This window comes from Kogia breviceps, chromosome 1 (assembly GCF_026419965.1).
Source record: "Kogia breviceps isolate mKogBre1 chromosome 1, mKogBre1 haplotype 1, whole genome shotgun sequence".
NCBI classification, from domain to species: Eukaryota; Metazoa; Chordata; class Mammalia; order Artiodactyla; family Physeteridae; genus Kogia; species Kogia breviceps.
Window position 1 is genome coordinate 127,044,558 of NC_081310.1, and position 27,450 is coordinate 127,072,007.

Genomic DNA, 27,450 nt, shown 5'->3' on the forward strand with positions numbered 1-27,450 from the left:
CTGAAGCTTCACTCCCCACACTGATGCCCACCCACCATCTCCACCAGTGAAGGGGCTTCCTAGTGTGTGGAAACTTTTCCTCCTTCACAGCTCCCTCCCAGAGGTGCGGGTCCTGTCCCTATTCTTTTTTCTCTGTTTTTTCTTTTTTCTTTTGCCCTACCCAGGTATGTGGGGAGTTTCTTGCCTTTTGGGAAGTCTGAGGTCTTCTGCCGGCGTTCAGTGGGTGTTCTATAGGAATTGTTCCACATGTAGATGTATTTTTGATGTGTTTGTGGGGAGGAAGGTGATCTCACATCTTACTCCTCCACCATCTTGAAGGTCCTGTCCTATAGGCTTTTTGGGGAAATAAGTAAAATGATATGTGTGTACCAGTGGTCACATAGTGTGCTCAACAAATTTTACTATTTTTTAAAAATAGGGTTGAACTAACTTTGATAGGCAATGGAGAAGTATAGAAGGATTTCAAAAAGGAGAGAGGTGATCAATCAAATTGTGGCCTCCAAATCACCTGCCAATAATTTTAAGAATCAGTTTAGAGAGGAACTCATCTGGGACACTATTACAATAGTCTAGGCAAGGGTTAGTGAAGGGCTAGTCTAGGTGAGAGCTAGTGAGAGTGAATGTGACCTGTGCCTTGTGTTGGAGATGCCATCAGTAGGACTTGCTAAGCAATGGTGTGCAGCAAAGGGAGAAGCAGATGTGATGGGAGAGGATTGTACTATTAGCAGAAGTAGAAGATATGGGATTTGATATTGTGATTTACAAGAAAAATATGTATTTGGTCATTCAGATAATCCAAACATATTTCTCATATATATTTGATCTTCATCCACAGTTCCTGACTCACAGCTCTGCAAACCCTTGGAATTTTCTGTGTTGAGAGTGACAAAGGTGTCTCATGTTATGATAATGAAGTGACTTTTGGGTCTCACTAAGGTTGAGGGCCAGTTGCTAGGAGAACCAACCATGTGATTAGAGGGTTGGAACTTTCAGTCCCACCCCTGACCTCCAAAGAGGGGAAAGGGCCTGGAGGTTGAATCAATCACCCATAGCCAATAATTTAATCAATCACGATTATGTACTGATGCCTCCATAAGAAACCAAGAGGACAGGGTTCAGAGAGCTTCTGGGATGGTGAACACATGGAAATTAGGGAAAGTGGTGCACTAAGAGAAGGCATGGAGGCTCCATGCCCTCTCCCCATACCTATGCAGCTCTTCTAACTGACTACTCCTGAGTTATCTCCTTTTATAATAAATTGGTAATCTAGTAAGTAAAATGTTGCTCTGAGTTCTGTTAGCCATTCTAGAAAATTAATCAAGCTCAAGGAGGAGGTCGTGGGAACCTCTGATATATAGCTGGATGGTCAGAACTATAGGTAAAAACACGGGCTTGTAACTGGTGTCTGAAGTCCAAGGAGAGGGTCACAGGAACTGCTAATCTATAGCGTGGACTTGTGACTTGAGCCTGAAGTGGCGGGAGTGTGTGTGGGCACTCTTGTAGGACTGAACCCTTCACCTGTGGAATCTGATGTTTAGGGTCATTTTCATAAGTGATAGTTGAAGCCATGGATGCACATAAGATTTTTAAATAAAGGGAATATAGAGGGAAAAGAGAAAAGAATTAAGGATGGAAACTCTAGAGAAAAACAACATGTAGACAATTCATGGAAAATAAAACAGAGGAACCAGAGAAAGAAGTTTGGAGAAGAACTAGAAAAGGACTATGTTGAGGTATGTTCCCTCTATGCCTACTACAGATTCAATGCAATCCCTATCAAATTACCGATAGCATTTTTCACAAAACCAAAACAAAAAATTTCACAATTTGTGTGGAAACACAAAAGACCCTGAATAGCCAAAGCAATCTTAAGAAAGAAAGATGGAGCTGGAGGAATCAGGCTTCCTGACTTCAGACTATACTCCCAAGCTACAGTAATCAAGAGTATGGTACTGACACAAAAACAGAAATATAGATCAATGGAACAGGATAGAAAGTCCAGAGATAAACCCATGCATCTATGGTCACCTAATCTATGACAAAGGAGGCAAGAATATACAGTGGGGAAAATACAGTCTCTTCAATAAGTGGTGCTGGGAAAACTGGACAGTTACATGTAAAAGAATGAAATTAGAACATTCTCTAACACCATACACAAAAATAAACTCAAAATGCATTAAAGACCTAAACAGAAGACTGAATACTATAAAACTCTTAGAGGAAAACATAGGTTTATGGTTACCAAGGGGGAAAGCAGGGAGAGGGATAAATTGGGAGATTGGGATTGACATATACACACTACTATATATAAAATAGATAACTAATAAGAACTTACTGTATAGCACAGGGAACTCTACTCAATACTCTGTAATGACCTATATGGGAATAGAATCTGAAAAAGTGTGGATATGTATATATGTATAACTGATTCACTTTGCTGTACAGCAGAAAACTAACACAACATTACAAATCCACTATACTCCAATAAAAATTAATTAAAAAAAGAAAAGGACTGTGATCCTGAATCCAAAGAGAAAAGTTAGTCAAAAGTGCTAAGTATAATTGATCCCAAGGGCACACATTCATGGACAATTGGTACAGATACCTCTTTTTTTTTAATTGAGATGTAACTGACATATAACATTATATTAGTTTCAGGTGTACAACATAATGATTAGACATTTGTGTATATAAAGTACAGCATGGTGACTATAGTTAACAATATTGTATTGTATATTTGGGAGTTGCCAAGAGAATAGATCTTAACAGTTATTATCACAGGACATACCTCTTTCTTTGCACACCTGAATTGTCTTTGAATATCTCAGCATTTGGCTGCCGTCTTTTGGCTACTTTCACTTCTTTCCTAGTGCAGCAATTTCTCAGCCCTTTCCTTTTCACCTGCATTTCTGTGGTTGCTTTAGTGGTTTTTTTTTTTCCCCTCTTGCCTGTGTGCTTGTGGGGAAATGCAGAGCACAGACTATCTGAGGCAGCCCCTTTGGGTAATCCAACACTGATGCTTAAGAATATTAGAGAAAGAAATGAAACCAAGCCCACCTGGGCAAATCATTGAGGCAGGCCCCTGGTGTTCCCCTTTTGTAGCAATCCAACACTAATAATAACAATACCACATGGTTTAGGATCCAAGCACAGACCTACCCTCATTCACCTTAAAATTTCCTGGAAAAGATGCTCTTGCCTCTCACATAGAACCTTCCAACTCCTCCTCAGCTCTTGCACTGTATTGGCGTTTCTGTTTCTATGTCATTTTGTACAGTTAGTTCTTTCTTTACCTTGCCACTCAGGGTCCTTTGAACGGGCTTATATCCTCAGAAACCAGCTTAAATTTTGAAAGTTGCTGCATAACTTATGTTGAATGCATTACATACTTGCAGGCAGTGGCAGTCTCGTATTTTTCATAATCACATTTTCATGTGATAATGTATTATACATCAAGAGCCTGTTGGCAGTGAATTAGTTCTAGTGTGGGAAACTTGTAGGCACAGATTAGGTTTGGTTTTGATTTTCCTGCTAATGGGGATTGTGATGTCGAACTTCAGTACAGCACCAAATACCTGACTCTGTTAATGTGTCAGTTTTAAGTGCAAAAGCAGAACTGACTTTATCAAGGAAGAAGAGAACACATTTTTTAGTGTGTTTGTTTGTTTTTTCCATTTTTAATAATGAGCTTGATAACTTTCTTGTTAACCGAATTAAGACTTTTGAATGAGAATAACTGAAGGATGTCAGGGCCTTAAAGATTATAACTTACTGAGTCTGGGTCAAGAGTTGGGAATCTTATTTTTAATAAACTTCGTTAATTTTCTGAGGTACACCAAAGTTTGATGATCACTTCTTTTCTGAAATAAGTTTTAGAATGCTACAGAAAAATGAGCATAAGTAGGGAACTACCTGGTAAAAATAATTTTAACTAGCTATACTAAAATCTGCAATTACTTGTAAGTTAAAAGTCTTTAAAATATGGACAGGTCTTTCTGAAAATTTGTAGACAGGAGAACTTTCAGAAAACTGAAAAAAGGCCAATATCATATCTAAATATTTTTGAAGAAATAGAAGAGATCCAGGCAACTGTGGGCTGAAAAAAAAAAAACACAACACAGTATTGAGAATATTCTCATAATGTTCTTCAGGCATGTTAAGGCTGAGCAAAAGGAAATGGGCTGAAACTAGAGTGTGAGGGATTTAGGTTAGAATGTAAGAGTTTTAAGACGGGGAGGAATATTGGAACCACTTCCTAAGAAACATTGTGCAACCTCTTCCTCCAGTGGTTGTTAAAAATAGGATAGATTTTCATGTCTGGTTTAAATCTGGTGCTGCCCAAAGGTGAAGGAAAGCCAAAGTGCTTTATTTTATGCCTCATATATACTTTGAAGACTTTTTAAAGTCTATTACCTCATTTCAAATATTGGAAACCAAGGATTCATGTTATAATATGGCATCATTAATTTTTAAAATATTCTTTCACCTTTAGTGAATTTTGCCTTATAAGCTATGTGTATATATATTGCTTTGCCTTAAGACTTTCATCTCATTTCCATGGAAAGTAAGAATTGCTAAGCACATCCACTCCCACCCCACCTCCTTTTTTTCTTCTGCTTTGGTACACTGTGTTTTTGGTCACATGTATATACAAAAAAGTTCAAATAAGTAGTCACAGGAACCTTTTCTGGCAGGCTTTGGCAAATCAAGTATATGCTATGTAATGTATAATAATTATACGTGGAGAAAAGAGGCAGAGGGCCCAGAAGCTCTTGGCAGCTGTGCTGTCTGGTTAGAAAAGGAAGCAAGTTACAGAGTTTGGACATTCAGTTCTGAGACGTTATTCCTGAGTCAACAGGATTTTAATTATGTATGTGGCCTAGAAGAGACATTTACGCAAGAGGAACATATTGTTGTCAAATGTGTTTGTGATTCTGATCCCAGTTCAGAAGTGGAAAGAAGCCAAAAGTAATTTCTGAAGGTAAATAACTGGATTGAAGGAACATAGCATAATGATCCGTCTCCTAGTGGGAGGGAAATAAGCAGTATCCCTGGCTTTCCTTTCCCACTCTCTTGTTCAGCACACTCCCTTTTCTTTTATTGTTATCTTTTTGTAAAAAAAAAAAAATCTATATATCTAAATATAGATATTTATATAAATTTTTTTTCACACAATATTCATTCATTTTAAATCACACTATTTAGACAGAAATAAAGGGTGTGTTAAATATAACTTCATCTTTGAACATCTTTCTCTCCTGTCATGAAGTTAAGGTCACTTAGAGTTTTTGTTTATAAATTTGGTGTGTTCTAGCATATATGTTAGTGTGGCTTTGGAAAAAGTTTAAAATTTACTGCACTGAACTGAGTTACTGCATGAGCAAGGGAAAGACTATTCTGAATTAGGGTGGGTAACTTCGCTCTTATGGATGGATTAGGAGGGATCAAAAGGCCCACAGAAGGCAAAGAATTCGCTTTTTTGAAAGCAATCTTTTCTTCCTAAGACTCCATTCCTTGATTCATTCACTGATTGATAGATTGAGTCCATCATTCACTATTTACTGAGCACCCACGATGTGTCAGTTCTACCGTGAGGTCTCAGCAGTAGACCTAGGATTATTCTTGTTTTGTTTTAATTTACCTTTTAACTTAACTTCTCTACACCCCTTCATGTGTGCTGCAATGATCGTGACAACTGCTTTAATAGCTGGTAGTTATTGAGCACTTATCAGATATTGTCCTTAGTGTTTTTATAAATTATCTTATTTAATTTTCACAGCAAGCAACCTTATGAAGTAGGTCTTGTTAACAACCTCATTTAGGGAGGAAGGAACTTAGTACAGGGAGAATGGGTATCTTGCACAAGGTCACATACCTAATGAGTGAACCCAGGCCGTGAGACTCTGAGCTTTTTCTTAACCCCATTCTGTACTGCCTCCCGGGATTATTTATTCTATGGTTTTTTGATTTAGAGATTTTCTTTAGGTGTAAATTCCCAAGACCACCTCTATGCCTCATTAAATGATCTTTTTTAAAAAAATAATAAATTTATTTACTTATTTTTGGCTGTGTTGGGTCTTTGTTGCTGTGTGGGCTTTCTCCAGTTGCAGAGAGCGGGGGCTACTCTTGGTTACGGTGCGCAGGCTCCTCATTGCGGTGGCTTCTCTTGTTGTGGAGCACAAGCTCTAGGCGCATGGGCTTCAGTAGTTGTGGCACGCGGGCCCAGTAGTTGTGGCTCTCAGACTCTAGAGCACAGGCTCAGTAGTTACGGCACACGGGCCTAGTTGCTCTGCGGCATGTGGGATCCTCACAGACCGGGGCTCGAACCCGTGTCCCTTGCATTGGCAGGCGGATTCTTAACCACTGCACCACCAGGGAAGCCCAAACAATCATTTTTACCTTCTGTTTTCATCTCTTTTACCTCCTTGAAATCCATCTATAGTTTTTGTTTGTTTGTTTGGTTTTGTTTTTGTTTTTGTTTTTTGTGGTACTGGGGCTTCTCACTATTGTGGGCTCTACCGTTGCGGAGCACAGGCTCCGGACGCGCAGGCTCAGCGGCCGTGGCTCACGGGCCCAGCCGCTCCGCGGCACGTGGGATCCTCCCGGACCGGGGCACAAACCCGTGTCCCCTGCATCGGCAGGCGGACTCTCAACCACTGCGCCACCAGGGAAGTCCCTATAGTTGTTTTTAAAGAAAACAATAAACTGCCTGAGTCTCCAGTTGTTTTAGGTTTTTTAGCACTTTCTTAATGCAGTCTTGATTCTGTCTTAAACCTTTAAAAATAACCAAATCAATGTGGCACATTTGCAAAGGTTAATGTAAAATAAATTATTTTAGAACATAAAATGACTTTTCCCTCTAATGTCCATACAGAGAAATACAATTCTTGTTTTGAGTGCTTTCGGTAACTAAAAATACTAAAAACCCTATGAAGTTCTTTGGTGAAGGGAAGAAAAGGGCAGATGTACCTAAGTGTGTACAGTATTGGTTTTCTCCAACTTAGTAAGAGATTGCAAAACAGTCTTCAGCAAACCTAGAAATGACAACTATGATTTTATAAGCATGAGAACTCGAATCGTGTTTCTTTAATGCCATATTATTCAGTTATACCTTCAAAAAAATCTTCCTTTTAAGATGAGCCAGACCTGCAAAACCAACATATCATCTTGGAGCAATTAAAGGTTTTAGGGTTTCCCCCTCTGGAGTCTTATTTCCAGTTGACAGATTTTGAAGGTTCCCCAAGGGCAACCATTTAGTAGATGTCATGTACCTTTTAATATGGGGCTTGCAAAAAGCAAATGATCACTTTGTTAGAACCTGGGGGCTCATATTTGGCTTTGCTCTGTGCAGCCAGAGTTAGCATCTACAATGGCTGGGGACATGTAAAATCCAGGTTCCCCTCTTCACCTCTTGGCTCCACCGTTTGCTGGATAGCTGTGTGATCCTGGGCAAGTTCTCCTAGTGCCTTGGGTTTTGCTTCAGGAAGTAGGAGGGGAATAACAACAGCATCTATCTCAGAGAGTTGTTGTAAAATAAGATAATCTATGAAAAGCATGTGGCAGAGTGCCTGGCCCATAATAAACACCCAATAAATGTTAGATTTCATCCATCCCAACGGTGGTGAAATTGAAGGTGACTTATATTGAACTCAGTTCTTTTACATTGCCTTAATAGAATGATTTGATGTTCACACTGTAATTTGTGGTTTCATAACATTAGAGACTTCGAGGATTTTTAGTATTCTTAGTTACTCAAAACAAAAAGATTGTTTTTCTGTATAGGGACATTGGAGATAAAAGTCACTTTATATTCTAAAATAATTTATTTTATATTAACCTTTACAAATGTGCTATATTGATTTGGTTACATTATAAGGGTTTTAGAGAGAATTAAGAGAGTAAATGGATAGTTTTTGACAACTAGCCTCTACAGCCAGGAGACTTGGTTAGTGAGACATGTAAATGGAGACTCTGGGATCTCTAAGAGGCCGAGAGAGTGTAATAGTAAAGGGCGTGGACTCTGGGTTTGGAGAGGCTAGAGGTGCCTGGATCAAGGGGAGGGGGTCCGTCCTGTGATTCCCAAACTGTGTTCTCTCAAAGTGTTAACTGTAGTAGTAGGCATGACCTGCAAAAAATGATTCCCTAGTCAAACAAGTTTGGAAAGTCCTGGGTTAAACATAGTTAAATGGATTTCCTTATTGTAGAACCAAACAATAATCAGCCTTAGTCTGAATTCCAGCCCTGCCTCTTTTTAGCCATAAGACTTTAGGAGGATTGGTTAACTTCTTCTGTTTCCCCAGTTGTCAAATGGGGATAGTAATAGTACCTTCATTGGTTTATAATGATTTAAATGAGTTAAAACTTGGTGGCTGGCTTGGAGTAAGCACTATATACGTGTCAACTCATTAATGTGGTGGAGGGAGCATAGGAAGTGGTGTTATTAAATCGCAGCTGTGGACTTTAGGCCACCAAATATCTTTGACACTAGAGATTGTCTATAAAGTGGGAGCAAAAATACCTACTTCCTCAGCTCATTGTGAGCAATGTAATATACATGACAGGTATGGAAAACATGAAGCATAGTACAGTGTGAAAAGTACATGGCAGATATACCATGGCAGGTATGATTATTCCCTACGTTTCTATTAATATTATTCCCTAAAAGACATAAATGCTGGTTTGATGGCATGGTGAGACTTGCACAAACTGAATATAAAATCAGTAGAAAGCAACTTGTGTATTGACACAGAGTATCCTGAGCTTCTGCCTTTTTCTGGCTGTTGGGGAACAGTGGGGAGAAGTGGAAATAAACCGCTGTCAGGGGCCTCTGTCTAGTTCAGGGTAAATATGAACCTGAACTGATTCAGGCCTAAGGAGCCAGGATTGAGAGAGCCTAGACGTGCCTGGATCATGGGCAGAAGTCTGGCTAATCCCAAACTGTTAACTGTGATAGTAGGTGTCACCTTTATGTATGATTTCACTCGTCAAATAAATTTGGAATGTCCTGGATTCAACATGGTTAAGTGATGTTTTTATTGTAGAACCCTTCAGATTCTTTGATCTGTGAATGTGATACTTTAATATGAATTTTGAAACTTTAGGAAAGGAATATCGTTTGCAGCATTTCATAAATCAGTCCTTCTCTTCTTTCTTCATAAGCGTCTTGTGGAACTGGGGTGCCCTAGAATACACTTCAGAACAACTGACCTAGGGCAATTGTGCATCCTTCATGTTCAGGTCAGTCCTTAGTTCTCCCAAAAGACTGCTAACGGCCCGGCATACCAAACAGGCTTTCTTAGTATCAGCAGGATTCAGCCTTGACTTGTTTCTAGCAGTGAAGTGGTACATTTAAACCTATGATAGGTTGAACTATATGAAACTGCTGCTATTTGACCACCTTTGACCTATCAAAATGACAGTTTCATATGGTTCCAACTAATAGGATAGTGACTGCAAATGCCATGCATGTCCACCTGGTTCAGGTGTTCCTTCCTAATAATACCTGGACTAGTGTTCAGAGACTGGATTATCCCACTTTGTACCTGCATTGAACAAATGTAGGGAAAGCATATTATATACCTCAGACAATGCTGTCCATAGCAATTTACCTGTAAGTTATTACTTTCCTGCCTCTCATTTTAGCAGTGAAATACTCTCTGCAAACAGTTTGGAGGAAGATGAGGCCAAAATGACATCTGAATTTTTCTTTCAGCCCCTGAGTGCCACCACTTCTGCTGCTTCTGGACTTTCCAGATGCTTGGGTCAGCGGTTTCCACCTGCTCTGAGACTTCCAGGGTGACTCTCATGAAGTTGTAACTGTAATTAGATGCTGGCTGCAGGCCCCCTGGAAGCGGGTTCTCTGCTGGCCTTGGTGGAGAGGGCTTGGCACTTGCCTCCTACTGGGCCAGGAGTATCGAGGAGGTTGACTCTTGAAGGGGCTACAAGTTAAGTGGGTGATTAATAATTTGTTCACTTGTCTGTTCTTTCCCTCAACACATGATTGTGGGTGCTCCCCAAATGTGCCCAGTTCACTGTGCTAGTTTGAAGAGGCAGTGGCGGACAAGGTCGTCTCCCTGCCTTCCCTCAGCAACTTGGAATCTAGCAAGGGAGGCAGAAGTCGGCAGGCAGGTGCAGCCAGGCATGGTGAGCATGGTGGGGGAAGAGTCAGGGAAGCCGGGAAGAAAGTGGGTGGGGACAGGGGCCAGGAGGACATGCTGAGCATTGTGTAGTCAAAATTCCCTGCTCTGGTGGGGAAGAAGTTGTACAGTGTTTCCACCCCACCTTTCACTGAGAAGAGGTCCTGTCCTGTAGGCAGTTCTCAAAGGGTCACTATCCAAACATTCTATCTGTCCTGCTGTCCAGGGAATCCACATTGTGGTCTTTGGGGCTTTAAAATACCTATCGTTCAGCACCAATTTGTGAACTCTGTAGGCAGCATGGAGAAAAAGGACAAGTTGGGCCCATTTTCATTCATTCAATATGCAAACAAAAAATTTACAAATCAGATATGTCAAGGTGAAATACACAGTCATTTCAAAAATAGACTTCTTGATGTCTTCAGCTTACAGCGTTCCGACCAGCCCGTCAATACAGAGCTCTGTATTATGGAGTCACTCACACTACAGAGTGATTCTCCATTTTCACAGATGAAGACACCACAAAGTTTCTCTAATAATTACTCTTTTTTGGTAATTCATGTCTGATCTTATCTTCAGAGGTTAAATTTACCATCAATTCTAAGGAGCCATTGAGTGCCCAGAACCTGATTCTGCATTTATCCCCATGCTGCATATGGCCTTTTGATCATTCTGAAGTGAGCTAGTAGAAGTCTGCTATGGTAAAACCTAGAATTTTACTCTTAATTTTTGTATTCTATTAAATAACATTGTCTTTTCTTTAAAAAATTTTGGGGTCTTGGAGGTGGGATGGCTAAAGAAAGGAAATGGCTTAATTAAGTTTGAAAGGTTGTGTAAATGTTATTTTAAATGAAGAAAGAGATTACATGACTATTATCATTTTTTACAAGTTAATATTCTCCAGAATATGATAACATAACAATAATGATCATAATTAGCTTAAGTCAAAGATAGAGTTCTTTTATTAGCACTCATGTATTCCCTTGAATCATGTCAAATGGATATCCATATTATTTCATTATAACATTTTATTTTCTTTAATAGCATTATGAAATTACTTAAAAGGCCAGGTTAAAAAATGTTTCTTAAATTCCAGGTCATGACACATTAGTGCATGGGAAAATTAATAAAATGAGTCACGATGATATTTTATACAAATGAAAAAGTAGAACAGAAAATATCAGAGTGCATAACACTTAGAAAGGGTAGGTTTTGTTTCATATACATACTTTTTAATATATATATATATATAGCATAATAAACATATAATGTGAGTGTGCTGAATCAAAAATTTTAAATGTATTTCTTACTGTAGAATGCAGACAGAAAGTTTGAGAAATCTTAAGATAGAGAATGTTCAAAATAAAAAGTAAAAAAAAGACCATGTTACTCTACACACTAAATATTATTTTAAATGTTAAATATCTTTATTGAAGCAGTGTCCTCAGCTCAGCCTTAGCAAATTTACAATTCTAATAAAAAAAGAGGTATTCAGGCAAAATATATTCATATACATGTATGTGTATGTGCATACAAACACTTAACCTATATATAAAAATTTTTAAACCTTTAAATATATTTAAAACCTTTAAAATATAATTAGAAATAGAACTTCCCATCCTATGAATAACCATTGTTAATAGTGTAAATCAAGGGTGCAGTTATGCTGATGTTTTAACAGTGTTCACTCACTCATATACTAAGCTAAACAGTATGAAAAAATTTACAAATAGTTGCTACATTTTTAGTTTAAAATTTAAAGCCTATTTAGCACCTTCCCTCTCATTAGCCTGGGACTATAGTAGATGGTCTGTGTGATGCAGCTGCAATTCAGAAAGAAATTCTGAAACTGCATTTAATGGTTGAGAAGAGTCAATCTTATGCCTCATCTTAATGGGTTTTTTTCCCTGATCGCTCTCTGATCTGAATCGGTCTTGCTGAACATTGTAACACTGCTTTGCTCATTCTTCATTGTGGACCATATAGGCTACCTGGGAACTATCGGGACTAAAAACATTCCAGACATTCCTTAACACAATGTTCCTCAAAAGGTTGGTTTCTTAGGATCTGGCAGGAGCACTGCCTGCATGGTTCACAGAGACTGCTGCATAAGCCTTTCATTAGCAGCCGGCCAGACAGCGGCAGCTGCCTCTTTGCTCTGAAAGACTTGCTTCACTCAACTGGAAGTCCATCAAACTAGCTTTTAGAGGGGTAAACGAGGACACTGATTCTCGGTAAAGAAGAATCAATCAGTGGAGCTGAGTTTCCAGCAGCACAGTGAAGCTACACATAGATTGTATATCTTGGTATGATGTGTGTTTTCTTTGGAAAGAGGCATTTAAATGAAGTCTCCTACAGCAAAAGCTTGGTCCCAAAGATCCAAGGGTCTCAATCACTTTGAACGAATTCAAGAAATAGAAGTTCTACCCTGGAACTCTTATTAGCTGCCTTTCTTATAAAAATAATTACAGGATGCACCATTTCCCTCCTTTTCCCTATTAATATTTCCGAATCTGCCTTCCTCCCTCCCTTCTCTCCTCTTGCTTCTCAAATACTTCCTTTGAAGTTCTCGATTTCTCTTTTTAGACCAGAACACATTGATATCAAACATTCCAGGGTTGAAGATTTTTCAAGGAGAACACAAAAACCAAGAACCTTTTTTCACATAGAACTGGGTCCCTTCACATTCTTTCTGGCCGATGGGCTATTCACTGCCAACCTCAGGCGTTTGGTTTGCCTAGAATTCTCTTTAACTCAGCCCCTCCTCTTGGTTTCCACATTCCTTGATAAACACAGTCAAGCTCAGCATCTTTCTCAAAAACACAAAACCCTAGTGTAAGGGCTTACGCACAATTCTCACTCCATGAAATATGAGTTCTTGGCCAAGTGTTATAGCCTGTGATCACACAGCTGAACCTGGGTGACCGGACCAGTGGAGTTTGTCCTCAGGCCCTATTCTTTCTCAGTGACCCATGAGGTACTGAACAAACTAGAGGTACTCTATATTCAGCTTGTGACTGACTGCCAATGAAATGTGACTCATCACCCAGGGGCTCATCACAGAAAGAGATGATTGAGGAGCTAAGGGATCATTTCATACTCCTAATGTACAGTATGATAGGTGGAAGGAAAGCCGTTAGCTTCAGGGATGAGAGTTTTTCTCTCCCCATCTCTCCCTCCAGGTAGCTGTCGGCTGGGGTTCACAGAAAGTGCTGTTAAAATGAGAGTAAGGTGGGCAGTGCTTTTCCTGTAGCACATATAGGACACGTGCATTTCCACGTCCTTTGTTGCCTTATTTGTTAGTCACTTTTCTGGTGACATTTAACCAGAGGCCTTTTGACTTTGGAATCTGTGACAGAATTTTCTTTCTTTCTTTTTTTTAAATTGAAGTACAGTTGCTGTACAATATTATATGTTACAGATGTACAATGCAGTGGCTCACAATTTTTAAAGGTTATAGTCCATTTATAGTTATTATAAACTATTGGCTATATTCCCCATGCTGTACAATATATCCTAGTAGCTTATTTTATACCTAATAGTTTGTACCTCTTACTCTCCTACCCCTATATAACCCCTTCCCCTGCCCTCTCCCCACTGGTAACCACTAGTTTGTTCTCTATATCTGTGAGTCTGTTGCTTTTTCACTATATTCCCTAGTTTGTTGTAATTTTTAGATTCCACATGTAAGTGATATCATACAGTGTTACATCTTTCTCTGTCTGACTTATTCCACTTAGCATAATGTATGGCAGAATTTTCAAATGCTGACTTTGAAATAGAGAAACTCACCTAGACAAGCTCTGTAAGATGTCATCGCCTAAAAATACCCCTAGTGGATCATTGGGAGCAGGAAATGAAGCAGAGATAGCAAGTTCATACTGACTTTTAAAAGAGTCACTATGGAGTATTTACAAGGATCCCACAGATGACTAAAATTAGTTTATTCTGCACAGCATTAGCCACTGCTGACTCAAGATGGTGATACAAGCAGTGTTAAGCTGTGAGCTCACCAGGAAACTCATTCCCTAAAATTATTCTCTGGCAAGGAAAGACCCCTAGTTCACATCAATGGATGGAAGATGAGGTATAAATAGTAACTTGTTATGCCATCACTCAGAAGCTGTGTTTTCCGCTTGTCTCCAGATCTCTGTTTCTTGAAAATGTGAAAGCCTCCTGATCAGTCTCAATGTGGTGTGTGTGTGTGTGTGTGTGTGTGTGTGTGTGTGTGTGTGTGTGTGCATCATCCTTTTAATGGTGCAATACAATAATTAGAAAACAGAGGCTAAGTGATCTGGTTAGGATCATTCAGCAACTCACTGACACTTAAAACTGAGTTTTGGGCCCTATAAAGGTCCTATGAGCTGATAAGTGTAAATGGTCAATTGATTAGAAACATGTTCAGATAGGTATAGGCAGAGAAGGCTATGTAGTCACGTGTGCTGCTGGGATGGCTTCTCTGTTATGAAAAACGTTTTCCTGTGTATAGCTGACCCTTGAACAACATGGGTGTTAGTGATGCTGATCTTCCTTGCAGTCAAAAATCCACATATAACTTATCGTGAGCCCTCAGTATCTGAGGTTCTTCCGTATTCTCAGTTTCAACCAACTGCAGACTCTGTAGTACTGTAGTATTTATTATTGCAAAAAATCCACGTATAAGTGGACCTTCACAGTGCAAACCCACGTTGTTCAAGGGTCAACTGTGTTTAAAGGTCAGCTTATCAGAATAAAGCTGCATCCACACTCTACTGAAGTTACTGCTTTGGTTGATTCACTCAAGTAGTCAATTCTGTAAAGAAAGAAATCACACAAATCAACCATTTAACTAAATGGGCTAATCAACCCAGTAAAAAAGTGGCTCTAGCATTTCTGTACCAGCCCATAATCTGTTATGTTCTCTCTTCATGGCTGATTTTATATTCCTTTTCATACAGATTTTCTATAGCATTCATTTCAGGACACAACTAAATATTCTTTAGTGTGTGCCAGAGTCATTTTGGTCCTAAACCATTCTATTTCTCCGTAGGTGCCCATTCTCTGCCACTGATAACTTTCCCCCATCTGCTTAATCCATTTTCTGGCTTATTAAGTACTGGGATTATTTCTTTAGTGACAAAGCCCTCAAACTATGCATCACTGATTTTCTATTTTTGAAGCCCTGGAATTTTCCTTGTTGGGACACTGAGTGCTTTATTTCTAATTAGGCTTTCCTTCTTACTCATATTTGGCTTTGCTTTATCAATAAATTACACAACCAATAATTAGGAACAGGATCCCAGCGTGTGCTGCAAACATGATTCCCAGTCAGTCACTGGCGGGAAAGAAGGGGCATTCAGGGAGAGATGGAATTTGGACTGCAATGCAGGCAAGATGACTCTCGGGCTTGATAATGGAATCAGAAGTTGTTCATTTTTAAGCAAATTACTCAGGTTGGTGGTAGTTCTCTTTTGTAGTCAGATGAAAGTTTTTAGTAGAAACCATCCCCTTTTATTGGCTGTTTCCTTTAAAATAGCCTTTATAGCAAGAGGCAGCTTTAGAAAAAGCCATTGGACCTGTCTACTGTAAAACCAGGGTTGAGCAAAATGCTCCAGAAGTGAAGTATTTTCTAAGATTCTGTTCTAATACCTCCACTTCCATGAAGTCTTTCCTAATCTCCCCTGCTGGGAACCATATCTCCATCCTATCAACTCCCACAGCACTTTGAGATAATCTAGGTAAGGTGCTCAGCACAGAGCCTGGTGTAAAGCAAACACTGATTATTATTGTCCCTGTCTCTTTGTAGTATGTATCACCTTCTGCTGGAGGGTCTAATGAATCAATTTTATCCTCAGCAGTGACTCACACTTTCCGGTACCTCTAAGCATGTGTTGAATGAATAATAGGTTGTCAGTCCATCTCAGGTATATTTGACCCTCAGGCTTGACATTCAGTAGACACTCGATAAGTACAGGGCTAATGAATATTCAATGAATGGATATAAACAAAAAAATCCACCACCGAAGTTCAGCTTTTATGTTCACAGGGTTAACTTTCCTAGTCTCCTGTTAGTGCCAAAGACACTGAACAACAATAACTTCACTCCTGAGCCCCGTTCCTATAAATGACCTACCAGTTATTTAAATAACTGGCCAACTAGCTTCATCGGCATGTCCCATATGCAGAGTAAAATAATTATGTCTAATACTTACTGGGCGTTTGCTTTGTGCCAGGCTCTGTTCTGAGCACTTCACATGCACTCACTTATTAAATTCTTGCTTCAATCTGTTCTAAAGACAAGGCACTGAGGCACGATGATGTTAAATCCTTTGCCCCAGGTCAGGCTCTTGCCAAATACTGCATGGCAGCCGGAATTGGGCTGGAGTTGCAGAGGAGTTATGGTTTGATGGCATATATCTCCCTGCTTTGTGCAAAATGTAAAACAAGAGCAAATGCCGGAAGCAGTCCAGCCAAGATGCCGCTGCCCAGAGGCTTTATGTCTCTCTCAAATACCTCTCCACTTTCCTTTTCATTGAAAGTGTCCCAGGTAGAGAGGGAGAGGAGGGCCACAGAAGCTGTTGCTTGGCTTGTGAGCACAGAAAATGTTTACTTCACGGCTCAGACTCCATAGCTTTGTAAGAGTTTGCTCCATCAGTAAGCACCACCCTGCCTCACCTACTCCCACTTTTTCTCTCATACTCTGATCTCTCCCTGCTCTTCCCTTAGCTTTGAATTTTCCTCTTCCCTACCCTCCTTCAATTGTCTGGGGCCTACAGGTCAGTCAAGATGCAACTTAGATGACATCTCTTGCTGGAAGCCCTCCCTGACCATCTCAGACAGGTGTCAGATCCCTACAACTCCTTGTGTACCCTCCTATCCTGGCTTATCATTCTACATTATAATTGTTGGTTTAATCATCCCTGCTTCTAGACTGTGAACTCATCAAGGGTGGAGACCCTGTCTTGTCCACTGGTATCTGGATATCCCAGTGTCAATTCTGGGCACAGAGGTGTGTCATAAATATTTGTTGAATGAACAAATAGGTGAATAAATAAAAGTGTTCCCTTGCAAGTTTATTCCACATAAACCAACTGCAGGGACTCTGCATATCCATATTCAGATGCCTGAGATTGGCCAGAAGGACACAGGCAAGAATAACAGGTTAGAGATATTATTTCTTTGCCCCTGTGTGTCAGAAAGAATATATCCCACTATCCAACCCAAGACCATAGGCGTAAATAATGTTTGATGAGGAGAAAAAAGTAAGCCTGAAAAATTTGTGGCTGGAAAAAAATATTTCAAACAACATTTTATTTTTCCCTTCTGTGGGCTTGTTGTATAAATTATGTGTGAGACAAATATGTGATAGAGAGATTCAGTGGTAATTACTTGTTCCCAAATGTCTGGTTAACCACGCCTCTTAATCCCACATACAGTAGTTTAGCACAGAATTAAATTTTGCCCTTTAGGCAGGATAGGCATCTGGAGTTTCGTGTTTGTGTAGTTTAAATGTTTTTTTCCCACTATTTGTACTTTTCCATTTAGAATAAATGCAATGAGTGTGTGTGGGGAAATATAAATAGAATGGGATTTTTATGATTCAACTCATCATCCTTATTGGTTTGTGGTCAATTTTTGTAGATACTAATTTTTGAAATTACCTATCTCTAATTAGTTACAGGAACATAGTAAGAATTGCTGGGCCACTGTCCTCTAATGAATCTAGAATCTTCTCTTTGCCAATAATCAAAGCCTTTAATTTTATAAAGGAAAATCATTTCCTTCAACCTTTACTCCCAAAACGCAGAGACTTCATGGGACAGTGTTGTTTGACGTAATTAGGGAGAAAGATTTTTCCCTGCTGCCATACATAGCAGGAATGGGGGAAGGGAAGAGGCATTGATCTAATTAACTGGGGACTCTCTTGCCTCTATATCAGTGGTAGTACTTATTTATTCATTCAACATCCATTAATGTTCACTGTGTGCCTAGACTGTCCTGGAAGCTGCTATTTACTGGCAATATAAAAAGAACCAAGGCATGGTCTCTGTCCTCAAGGAGCTCACAATGGAGTGGGAGACAGTTGTATAAATAACTGCCATCAAACAAGACAAGTCTTACGTGGGAGTCTATACAAAGTGCAGCAAGGCTTTAGGAGAAGAATTTGAGCTGGCTGGGGAAGTCAGGGATGTGGGTTCACAGGGAGGAGAGCATCTGAGCTGAGACGTGCAGGAGCAAGAGTTTTCCAGGCAGCAGAGCCGGTGACTGAGTGATGGGGGAGGGTGCTCTAGACACAGGGCTGAGAAAAGTGGGACCTTGGAATCTTTGGGGCTTTATTGTCAGTGACATGTGGCCTGTGACCCACCTCACAACTCACAGAGATACATCAGTGTGAGGCTACCTGGGGAAGACGCTAAGGTTGGTGAGGATTTGTTCAGATTGGCCTGGAAGGGGGTAGGGGGCAACAGAGAGAGTGGGAGAAAGAGGGAGAGACAGACAGACAGAAAGTGTGTGTTAGTTCACTCTGGCAACCATATAAGGATGAGGGGGCAGAGGCAGCAGGACTTGTGCTGTAAGCCACAAGATCTGGACTGACTCAAGTTTCCAGTGAATGGTCATGGCCACCTACATCCTCCCAGTACAACTTAGGCTGAGCCTTTCACGCAAATTAATTTGAAAGCAGAAAGAGAAATTTAGCCCAACATTAGAATATTCTGATGGCGTGAGGTGGAATATTTTCAAAATAGAGTTTAGTTTTTGGGGGAAGGATATTTGTGTGTGTTAATCTGTTAAATAATGTATTTAACCTTAAGAGAAGTAATTCCAACAGAAAATCAACCAAGGCTCCTTCATGGTTCTCCATCAGCATTTCCCCTTTTTCTTTTCTTGAGAATATCAGTCAACCCTTTTGTTTTTTTAAATTTATTTATTTATTTATTTTTGGCTGTGTTGGGTCTTCCGTTGCTGCGCGAGGGCTTTCTCTAGTTGCGGCGAGCGGGGGCTACCTTCCTTGCGGTGCGAGGGCTTCTCATTGCGGTGGCTTCTCTTGTTGTAGAGCACGGGCTCTAGGCGCACAGGCTTCAGGACTTGTGGCACGCGGGCTCAATAGTTGTGGTTCGCGGCCTCTAGAGCGCAGGCTCAGTAATTGTGGCGCAGAGGCTTAGTTGCTCCGTGGCATGTGGGGTCTTCCTGGACCAGGGCTCAAACCCATGTTCCCTGCATTCGCAGGAGGATTCTTCACCACTGACTGCACCACCAGGGAAGTCCTCTCCTTTCTCTTGAAAAGCAGTTCATAAATACCTTCTTTATGCTTTACACAAAGTAAAAAATTATGGCTCCATTGGAGCCAGCAAAAATATAAGAAGGTGATTTTTACAGTCCATGTAAAATCTGTGATGTCAGATCTATTCTTCCAGTAGCCTAAATCTTCTATTTAATTGTATATTGACATTTTTCTGTGCTTATGTCCATGTAAGTACTTATGTCTGTTTCCATAGCTCTTCAGAATTTCGGGAAGGAAATTCTGCTCCAACCACCCTAATCTACTACTGTCCCCTGTGTCCTGTTGATGAGGTCCCTTTGTGCCATGGCACAGTCCATTTTCCTCTCTGAATTGTTCCATCTTAGAAATCCATGAACCTCTCCTGCTTCAGAATCTGGCTCAAAATTAAATTTCTCTGATAAATTTAATCACTATTCCAATTGTTTCTTTGTTTCTTGACAACATTTATGAACTGTTAAAACTTGCATACAAGTTTCTGTTTAAGCCTTCTTGAACATTTTAATGTACAAATTTTAGGCATTTTCAAACAGTATCATCCTTAACCTAGTGTAAGTGTTCAATAGATGGTGACTCAAACTGATGGACAGAAAGTAGAAACACATTTTCATCTGTCTGTCCTAATTTTATGTTTACCTCTAAAATTTCAGAATTTTTCTCTAGAACCCAAAGTATTTGTTGCATCAGGACATAATCTCTAACTTCTCAGTACAGTTCTATAAAAATTTAAAAAATATATTTTATATGCACAGAAAAGGACAGAATATAAAAAACCCAGAATTTTAAAAGGCAAATATCCTGTCATATATGTTCTAGATATTTTATTTTTGTTAGAAAGAAATAAAATATTAAAGATATAATTGATATCCCTTTTGTAACCCTCTCTTACACTGTTTCCTTTCTTTTCTTCCTAGACGCAACCATAGTCCTGAAATTGATGCTTTTACTTCCCATCTCTGTTCCTATGCTTTTACTAAATATGTAGTTTTCCATACTTAATATATTTATTAATGTTTGTGTTTTAAAATTTTACCTAAAAGATATCTTCACATATCCGGATTTTGTTATTTTTTCCAATCTAAGAATCTCTGTATTTTATTGAACAGATGTAATCTATTCATATTTATTGTGATTATTGACATGTTTGGGATTGGAATTTTTTACTTACCAACATTTTTCAATGCTTTTTTCTTCTTTCTTGTTATTTTATAAGTATTCATTTCTGTATTTGTTTGTTTGTTTGTTTCCACACTGTTTTGGACAATAAACACTCTATCTTCCTAATGTGGTTACCACTTTAAATTTTAAAATGTGCATCATTAGAAAAATTCGAAGTCTGTACTCACCTTCTCAATCTTAGTCTCTTGGTATTCATCCAGACATTTTATTCCCTATACAAATACAAATATCTTTTTTCCTTTTTCTTTCTAAGAAAAATGGTTATACTATCCACACTCTTCTATAGCTTACTCTTCTCAAATATATCTTTTGAACATTTTTCTATGACAGTAATATGGTTCTGTCTCTTTTTCTTAATGGCTACATAGTAATGATGATGATGACCAACATTTGCTGAGTGATTACTCTGTGCCAAGAGTTTCTCTCATCTATAGTTTACAAGAACCATATGTGGAAGAAGCTCCATTTTGAAAATAAGGAATCTGAGGCTTAGAGGGGAGTTGTAGGTAAAATAATGCCCCCCAAAGATGTCCTCATTTAAATCCCTGGAACCTGTGAATGTATCACCGTACAGGGCAAAAGGGATTTTGCAGATGGGTTAAAGGTTAAGACCTTGAGATGGGGAGATTATTCTGAATCGTCTGGGTAGGCCCAATCTAATCACTTGAGTCCTTAAAAGTAGAACCTTTTCTGTCTGGGTTGGAGAGAGAGACAACTGTAGAAGCAGGGTCAGAGAGATGACAGTGTGAGAGGGATTCAGTACTCTGTTGCTGTTTTTGAGACGTAGGGGTCTACATGCAGGGACCAGCAAGAGGACTTTAGGAGCTAACATCCAGCAAGGAAACAGAGCCCTCAGTCCTACAACCTCGTGGAACTGAAGTCTGTCAACACCTGAAGGATCAAGGAAAGGGGTTCTCTCCTGGACTCTGAAAGAAGGACCCGAGCACTGCCAACACATTGGTTTCAGTCCAGTGAGACCCATACCAGACTTCTGACCTACCAAACTGTAAGATTATAAATTTGGGTTGGTTTACATCTCTAAAATTGTGGTAATTTGTTATGATGGCGGTAATAGAAAACAAATACAAGGAACCACAATGAGAAATTTACAGTGAAATGGGAACTCAGACTCAGGTGGTCTGACTCCAGGATGTGTGTACAGCTAAATCATTATTATTAGCCAGTCCATATTGATGGGCATTTAGATTGCTTTCAATTTACAGTATGTCAGACAATGGGACAGTAGCTTTCCTGATATCTATATCTTCAAATACTTTAGCTAGAATTTCTACAGGAAAATTTCCTAAAAGTGAAATTATTGGGTCAGAGGAAAATCACATTAAGTATTTTTATAAATACTGCCAAAATGCCTGGCAAAATGTTCCCAATGAAGCTCTTAGACTAGAATTGAAATCAGCAGGGAAAGAATTAACAAAAAGTATGGATGGATCTGGGTTATTGGTGACCATTTCAGCAAAGAAAAGAACTGAAATGATCACATAACTGAAAGTGCCTTTCTCCTTCATTTTCACTGGAGGACTTGCAGACATCTGTTCCAGAAGAGTTCTTCTGGCTTCTCTCTGTGCATTGTGAACAGATTCACTTTGTGCTTTTACTTGTGAGTCTTGCTTTTTGGCCTTTGAGGCAATAATGACTGGCAAAAATAAATAGCCTTTTCAATAAGGATCCCTGTGCTACACATACATTCTAAAATACTCTATTACTTCAACTGAGGCTAGATTTTCTCACATGCACAATAGGTACTTTAAAATACTAATAGCATTTCATTAATTTTGAATGATAGTCTTCTCAGCAGGGCCCTGGAACTCAGCTTATGGAAGAAATCACTGGTTAAAGAAAACTAACATAGCAACCAGCTCATGTGTATGGGCTCTGTGACTAGCTGGCACTTTATGGGAGTCACCAAAGCAGGCCCGATAAGATTTAATGGCTATTTCCTCACGTGACTCTACATCTAAACAACCTCCACATTGCTGGAAACAACTTTTACTGTCTTTGGGCATCTTAATCCCACTCATTTATCTGGAAAGCAGTCTCCTTCACTCCTGGCTTACACCAATGCTTTTGTTGTGCTTGTAGTTCTGATAGCATCCTTTTTTCTCAGGCTCTTTCTTTGTTCTAGAACTTCTTTATCTCTCACTCTACTGCCTCAGAGATTTTGGTTCTCTCCTTATGCTGTGATTTTTCCATCTTTAGAGTTATGAAAACATTGACTCAATTGTTCTGCTTGTTTTTCTCTCTTTTGCTCAACTGCTAGATCCTGGGACATTGTAATAAACATCCTCATGGCTGTGAAATGGAAAGATGTCTAACTAATGATGTTTGTTTGTTTACTTATTTATTTATTTTTGCTTCATTTTACCTAGGAAACCAGACTGGAAAATTTGAATTCTGATTAAATTTGGGGTATTATAATGAATAATAATACCTCCTATTTATTGAATATTTACCATGTGCCTGATACTATTAATTTTTTTAAAAATGCTTTAACTTAAAGTCTTCAGGGCCATTCTGTGAGGTAGGTGCTACTATTATCCCCATTCCACTGTTGAGGAAATCGAGGCTTTAAAAAGTTAGGCAATCTGATCCAGGCTGTGTGGTAGTAAATGATAAAGCTGAGATTGAAATACAAGCTTGTTTGACCAATCTGTACTCTTAACCACTATATCAGAAAGTTCTTTGGCATTTCAAAATCATTTGTAAACAATACTTCCAAGAACATTTTTAACAGAAAAAAGTTAAACACAGAGCTACTTAGTTGTGATGAAGTAGAAAGAATACTGGGATAGGAGTCAAAAGAGGGAGTCTCAGCTGTGTCCTTAACTAGCTGAGCAAGTCCCCAGGCAAGTCGGTTCACCAGCCCCTCCCTTATCTTTGTTTTTCCCATCTGTAAAAGTGCCAATCTTCTAGTATTCTTAAAAAAAAAAAACTTGATTTCCTCTTCTTTAATTTTTCCTATACTAAGATAGATGAAGTCTGCTGCTCCCATATCATTTGTGACAGTTAAGGCTGGTATCAAATGAGTCAGTTGGCACAGGGCTACTTGTCCTGAAAAAGGAAGAAAAAAGCAATGATTAAATGCCACCACAACCACCCCCACCCCCGCCCCAGGAAGAGAGCAAGCTAAACATAATGACTCAAGTTCAAAGCCTAGAAATTTTAGGCGGAAATGGAGTGGATATATTCTGCTGTCTCTAATTTTCTCTGTGTATATTCACCTTTGACCATCATTATGTGGATGAATGTGTAGCTCATCAGTTAATCATCATCTCAAATTTGCTCAAGCCATTGTATAGCAATAATGCTACCAAACTGTCTTTGTCCAGTTGGAAATGAGACCCAGCCATCGAGAAGACTTGCTAACTTTCTCAAGCATGTATCTTCATTCTATCACATAGCTTTTTCCTATCTCATGTGTTTTTGGCTGAATTGTGTCCCCACAAAATTCATATGTTGAAGTCGTAACCCTAATACCTCACCATGTGACTGTATTTAGAGATGGGGCCTTTAAAGGGGGTAATTAAGATAAAATGAGGTCATATTGGTGGGCCCTAATCCAATATAACAGGTGTCCTAATAAGAGGAGATTAGGACACAGAAACACAGTTGGAAGGACGGCCATGTGAGGGCATAGAGAGAAGGTGGCCATCAGCAAGCCAAGAAGAGAGGCCTCAGGAGAAAACAAACCTGTTAACACCTTGATCTTGGAGTTCCAGGCTCCAGAACTGTGAGAAAATAAAATTCTGTTGCTTAAGTCAACCTATCTTTGGTATTTTGTTATGGCAGCCCTTGCAAATTAATATACCATGTTTTAAATCCAGGGTTGTTTTTAGGTTTTTCCATTACTGCTCAGAAGATCTTTACCTTCATTTTAAATTTTCTTTCTTCTTTTGCCTGAGCTAGATTTTCTTGCCCTAGGAAGTCATACTCAGGTATCAAGCTTCATCCACATACTGGAGTACAGGGATTTCACAGATGTTAACAGTGTTTGAAGAGTACCCAATATTAGTGAATCTTGACTGATATTTTGAATATAGCTTACATTTCTACACCTACATAAAATCCTTGTCACTGCCTCACCTGTGGGTGTCAGTTCTTAAATAATTTAATTTTATAGCTAATAAAATAAAAAACTGAACCATATATAACTGATTTCTCACCCCTCACCAATACACCATGAATTTTTCTTCTTTTTCTTACTTCCTCTCTTGGTAAAATGCAGCAGCATGCCCATTCATCTAGGTTTATGTTCTCAAGCTAGGAACTTAGGAGTCATGCTTGATCTTTTCCTTGCCTCATACATCCAACTCATTACCCACTTCTGTTCATTCTTCCTTTAAAACATCTAATAGGAAAAGACTTTAATATTAATCTATAATATTAAACTTGAGTTACAAATATCAGTATGGACTAATGAAGTACAAATATCAATATGGACTAATGTATTAAAAATATCTATGTATTTATGTATCTACCTATCTATTCTAACTCTGTCCACTGAAAGAACATAGAAGCTATGGTATCTCCCTAGCAATAAGTGAATCCAGAATCCAGATTTTGGTTTCTATTCATCATTAGCTACAAAAAGAATAACGGTCTTTGGAGAAATAGCTGATTCTAGGTGTTGGGCAGTGAAACAATAAGGTGAGTTTAGGTTATCTTGTATCAGAAACCAAGGAAGTGCTCAGTGATTTATGGGGGTATGTTAAAAGGACCCAGGAACTAGTTTGAAAGGATTTCCACTACACAGATTTTGAACATTTTGAAGTATAATTGATTGTAAAACATTGAATACATAAAAATCTATTAGTCCATAGTGATACCCCAAAAAAATGAAGGAAAGGAGAAAAAAATCATTTAGATCATTAGAGATGACTACTCAATAAATCCTTACTCTGAAATTGGTAGTAAAATGGAAAGAAGTAAACATTTACTGTACTTTTTTATGAGGAATTTTATATTATCCTAGTTAATGTGGGAAAACTCATCTTTAGAAAAGAATGACAAAAAAAGAGGGATAGGGCTTCCCTGGTGGCGCAGTGGTTGAGAATCCGCCTGCCGATGCAGGAGACACGGGTTCGTGCCCTGGTCCGGGAAGATCCCACATGCCGCGGAGCAACTAAGCCCGTGAGCCATGGCCGCTGGGCCTGTGCGTCCGGAGCCTGTGCTCCGCAACGGGAGAGGCCACAACAGTGAGAGGCCCGCATACCGCAAAAAAAAAAAAAAAAAAAAAAAAAAAAAAAAGAGGGATACCATTTGAAAGTCATTATTTTGCAGCCCCCAATGAAAGAATTGATTCAGGCAAGGATCATCAGTGGTGAAAGTTTATTGCGGAACAGGATAGTCACACAGTAACAAATATCACCACACATATTACTTACTAATTGCAAAGAGCAGAAGGGAGAGATCTGGTAGTCACCACTTTGACCAAGTGATTGACCTAAAAGCATTGATAATATGCTATAATCTTGCATTATGTTTCTCCTGATGTGATGCAGATGAAATCCACAGAATTGTTTATGAACTACTCTTGCCAAAAGTGTTCAACCTGGATCTAATTAAGCCTTTGGACCTAACTTCAAATATATAGGAATTACAGGGCATCAGAGAACAATCAAATTACAAGGAAACCTAGGGAGGAATCCCAAATGTGAAATAGTCTATACGACAACAACTTTTTTGGATTCTTCCAAAAGTCACTATCATCAGTGAAGAAAGAGTAGGGGGAGGGAACTGCTCTAGATGAAAAGAGATAAAGAGACATAACAACCAAATACAGTATATGAACCTTGATTGACTCTTGGCTTGATAAAAACAGCTAAGAACCATTTTGGGAACAAGTGGAGAAAATGTGAATATGAGCCATATATTAAATGATATGACATATGATATTAAGAAACTAATATCAACGTTCTTAGATATGATAATGAATTGTGGTGATACAGAAGAAAATTCGCATTTTTAGGAGATGTGTATTTGGGTGTGACTAGGGAGCAGGATCCTCCTCTCAAGGGGCAATATTACTCAGGATCAGTTGAATGTGGGCCCAGTGTTGCTAAATCTTTGTCTTGGACAATAAGTCAGAAATAAAGGTTTGTATACAAATTCTCATTTTAAGCACTGACAAGTAATTTTCTTTAAAACACCGCAGGCTGAAAAAAATTTGGGCTACAGTGTACGACTCCTCCACACTCACTCTTTCATATTGGTCTCTGTATCATTCTTTATTCTCTCTTCTTGATCTAGAATACTTTCTCCATCCTTTTCCCATTGAAGTCCTGTGAGTCTTTCAAAACCCAGCGAGCAAGTCCATTCACCTTCTCAAACTGCCGTAGGCAGAGCCAGTGCTCCCTCTTTGGAGTGTCTGGCCATTTATACAAACCTCCATCCTAGGACTTGTAATGAAATGATATATATGGTTGTCTGTCTCCTCCCACTGGGTTCTGAACCCTCACGATCAAAAGCCACAGCTTATTCATTGTCGTCTACCCCGTACTACTCACAGTGTCTAATATAAAGTCAGACCTCAATGAACATCTGTTGATTGAGTTGCAGCCTGTTAAAAGAAATGCTGCAGAAAAATTTAGGACATGGCTTCTGTGGCATCCAGTTGGAAATGTACTTAAGAATGTCTGTGAATCAGTAAAAGAAATTTTCCTATTATTATATTCCAAGTAAGGCTGTCTTCTGGGATCATTTGTCTGTTATAGGAAGTCAGGTAAACAAGTTCAGTTTTAAAAAGAAAAAAATTGTCAAAATAAGATTCTTTCTGACGTTTTAGTCCAAAAGAATGAGTAATAGAGAACTGTTTCAAGGATGGGTTTTCTAGGACAATTTTGGCCAAGGATCTAGGCA

At 39.1% G+C, this 27,450-nt stretch overlaps 1 protein-coding gene across 4 annotated transcripts in view; it reads left to right on the forward strand.

Annotated features, from left to right (window-relative positions):
- DDAH1 (dimethylarginine dimethylaminohydrolase 1) overlaps positions 1-27,450 on the forward strand; it is a 273,752-nt gene that overhangs the window by 38,604 nt on the left and 207,698 nt on the right. Inside the window, exon 1 of one of the 4 annotated variants that reach the window (XM_067043359.1) lies at positions 17,256-17,276. The exons of the other annotated variants lie outside the window; for them this stretch is intronic. The gene's annotated coding sequence lies outside the window, so the exon portion shown is untranslated. Of the gene's footprint in view, positions 1-17,255; positions 17,277-27,450 lie in introns of those variants that run through there. 4 annotated transcript variants of the gene reach the window in all.